Below are 4004 nucleotides of genomic sequence, written 5' to 3'. Positions count from 1 at the left end.
TCAAACAGCATATATGGGGTTTTCTTTCAGAAGTTTGTCACTGTCTTTCTCATCCTTGTGCCTCTTTTCTATCATTCATTTCTTATGCTTCAGCTTGCAGGCCTTTGCCATCCACAGGAACAACGATACAGATCCACTTGCTTTGTTGGAAATCAAGGCCAAAATAACTGATGACACTTTCGGGGTCATGAACTCATGGAATGACACCCTTCACTTCTGCCAGTGGTACCGCATCACGTGTGGGCATAGGCACCAGAGAGTCGCAATGTTGGACCTGAGCTCCCTCAAACTTTCAGGTTCCATATCACCACATGTTGGTAATTTGAGCTTTTTAAGGGAGCTATACCTTCAAAACAATAGCTTCAGCCATGAGATTCCTACTGAGATTGGCCATTTGCAAAGACTGCAAGTATTGTCTCTTTACAATAATTCATTTGGTGGTCAAATTCCCACTAGCTTATCTAATTGTTCTAACCTTGTGTCACTTTCTTTGCAAAATAACAATCTGGTAGGGGGAATCCGTCCGGGGCTTGGCTCCTTACTGAAGCTCAAAGAAATCCATTTGGGGACCAATAATTTAATAGGGACTCTCCCACCATCTTTGGGCAATCTTTCTTCTCTTCAGCAACTTTATGCGAAGAGAAATAATTTGCATGGGGTTGTCCCTGATACTTTAGGCCAATTGATGAATCTAAGGATTTTATCCTTGTTTGGAAATCAATTTTTGGGCACTTTTCCTCCCTCCATCTTCAACCTCTCTTTGATTGAGGTTATAGACATTGCACAAAACAACTTAAAAGGTAGTCTTCCCTTGAGCTTAGGCGTCTCTCTTTCAAATCTCCGATTTTTCTCCATTTCTGTTAACCAATTTACAGGATCTATTCCAACGTCAATTTCAAACGCCTCACAACTAGAAGCACTTCAGTTAGGCAGAAATAATTTTATCGGAAGAGTGCCTTCTCTTGAAAAGTTGCATAGGCTTCTGAAATTAGATGTTTCTGCAAACCATTTAGGAAGTGGGAAAGCTGATGAGCTGGAGTTTCTTTCCTCTTTGACTAATGCCACCAATTTACTAGCAGTTTCTATGGCCCATAATAACTTTGGAGGGAAGCTGCCTGAACAATTCTGCAACTTTTCGAAAAAACTCCGAATGATTTTCGTAAATGAAAATCAAATATCCGGGAACATCCCCTCTACAATAGGTGATTGTGTTTCATTGGAATTTCTAGTTGCAGAAAACAATAAACTGTCAGGTTCCATTCCTTCTAGCATTGGAAAGCTACCAAATCTGGGCTTATTGTTTCTTGATCATAATGATTTCTCCGGATCTATTCCCTCCTTTGTAGGAAACATGACGAATTTATTTCGCATGGATTTATCTAATAATAAGCTTCAAGGCATGATCCCCTCGAGTCTTGGGAATTGTAAAAATTTGCTAGAGTTAGATCTTTCAAATAACAATCTTAGTGGTCCCATACCTCCACAAATTTTTGGATCCTCCCCCTTATCATTGGGTCTTTACTTATCAGGAAATCATTTGTCGGGCTCCATTCCCATGGAAGTAGGAAATTCGAAAAATATGGGATACCTAAACCTTGCCGAGAACATGTTATCAGGAGTGATTCCCAGTGGTCTTAGCAGTTGTACGAGCCTAGAATTATTGGACTTGGGTGCCAACTTGTTTCGAGGCTCTGTTCCTTCAACTCTAAGTTCACTAAGAGGCCTTCGACAATTGAATCTTTCCCACAATATGTTGTCAGGCAAGATTCCAGAGTTCCTGAAGGGTTTTAGTTCATTAGAGTTGTTGGATTTGTCTTATAACGACTTTGAAGGTACAATACCAATAGAAGGAGTTTTCAAGAATGCAAGTGCCACATCACTAGCAGGAAATAAAAATCTTTGTGGTGGCATGCCTGATTTGGGGCTAGTTCCATGTAAGCTTCAACAATCAAAGAGGGGATTGACTATCACATTAATGATTATAATCACGACAGTTTCTATGATTATCGGTGCAACACTTGTGTTGATTTGTTTGTTTCCCTACCTGTCAAGAAAGAGAAAAAGAGAGTCTCCGTCAGCATCTTATGGGAAGGAGCTATTGAAGTTGTCTTATCGAAGTCTTCTCAAAGCTACTAATGGATTCTCTTCAGATAATTTAATTGGTGCAGGCAGTTTTGGTTCTGTATATAAAGGGGTCCTTGATCAAGAGGGAATTATTGCAGTGAAGGTTCTTAATCTTATGCACCATGGAGCCTCAAAGAGTTTTATAGCTGAATGCGAAGCTCTAAGGAAAATAAGACATCGAAATCTTGTCAAAGTGCTCACAGCTTGTTCAGGTATTGACTATCATGGTAATGATTTCAAGGCTATGGTTTACGAGTTCATGGTTAATGGAAGTTTAGATGGTTGGTTGCATCCAACTTTTGGATTGGATGGAATGCCAAGGGCTTTAATTTTCTCCAGAGATTGAATATTGCCATTGATGTTGCTTCTGCATTGGAGTATCTCCATCTTCACTGTGAAACTCAAATAGTTCATTGTGACCTAAAACCAAGCAATGTTCTTCTCAATGAAGAAATGACAGGACACTTGAGTGATTTTGGGTTAGTAAAGTTCCTTTCTAATGGAATGCTTGATTGTTCTACAAATGAATCAAGTTCTATTGGAGTAAGAGGAACTATAGGTTATTGCCCACCAGGTAATTGTCCTTACACATATTTTAACCATTCCATTCATCTTATTTTCTTTTTAATTTTATTTTTCTAGTGAAAGTTTGATATAATTAGTATGGACTTATCATGATTAACAAACCTAGATTAATATCTATGATCCCCAGTTTTCTCATACTAGTGAATTAATTAAAAGAATTAATTGTAGTTGATATTTTTCTAAACAATTCACTTAACTACATCTTGTTGTGTGTATTGTAGAGTATGGCATAGGAAGTGAAGTATCGACATATGGCGACATATTTAGCTTTGGCATACTATTATTGGAGATGTTCACCGGAAAGAGTCCCACCGATGACATGTTTAAAGAGGGTTTAAGCCTTCATAGTTTTGTAAAGAGAGCTTTGCCTGAACAAGTGACACAGGTCATAGATCCAAATATTCTTCAAATACAACTCAATGACCAAGATGCTTTGCCTGAGCAAGTGACACAAGTCATAGATCCAACTATTCTTCAAATACAACTCAATGACTAAGATTTAAGGAACAAGAGAAGCAATATATTCACTGAATGCTTGATTTCCATATTTGAAATTGGAATCTTTTGCTCTATTGAATCACCACAAGAGCGCATGAGTATTGTTGATGTTGTTTCTCAACTCTCCTCTATCAAAAATAAATTTGTGGGAACTCCACTACCAAGGAAGAGAGAAACTGTGAGTACACTTCAAGTGGCAGGTAAATAACGCTGTCCTCCTTCTGAAATAAAAGATCCTACTTATCATGCAATTATCAAAGTCTCTGTCCCCTGCTCATAAGATATAAAAAGAAATTGAATTTTCTTTATAACTTAAATTACATATTTATTAAATAGAAGCAAGATAGTTTAGAAATCTAATTATTTTCTATCTCAGGTGCACAAGGTTGATGACTCGGATGGAAGATGCTGGTCAATCAGCATGAAGCATATATAACATCTTTCTTTCTATTTGAAGTTAACTTTATGTTTGTAATGCTGCTTCTTGCTTGGTATAGTTAGTTCTCTGTTTGCTTATTTGTCTCCAAAAGTTTTGTTTTCTTTTCTTATGATTTGGGAGATGCAGATCAAGTGACAAGTGCTTATTGAGGCAAGAGCACCATCCTTGAAAAGATAATACGGGGGATGTTTCGTTTCTTTATTTTTAAACAGAGTTCTTTGAGCCAATAGAGTATTTAAGAAAGAAAAATCTGCCAACTTCTTTCATTCATAATCTGTACGTTGAAATCCAACTGTCTATACATTTTCTTTGTTGTGCACTGCGAAAGTGTATAAGCTGTAAAGAAATAAAACAAACA

The 4004-nt window shown here is 37.4% G+C and overlaps 1 pseudogene; it reads left to right on the top strand.

Moving 5' to 3' along the window:
- On the top strand, nucleotides 1-3794 carry LOC110672279 (probable LRR receptor-like serine/threonine-protein kinase At3g47570; annotated as a pseudogene).
- The last annotated feature ends 210 nt before the right edge of the window (nucleotides 3795-4004 follow it).

Source organism: Hevea brasiliensis, chromosome 8 (genome assembly GCF_030052815.1).
Source record: "Hevea brasiliensis isolate MT/VB/25A 57/8 chromosome 8, ASM3005281v1, whole genome shotgun sequence".
Lineage (NCBI taxonomy): Eukaryota > Viridiplantae > Streptophyta > Magnoliopsida > Malpighiales > Euphorbiaceae > Hevea > Hevea brasiliensis.
The sequence above is the reverse complement of the archived record's forward strand: the minus strand, read 5'-3'. Positions and strand labels throughout refer to the sequence as shown.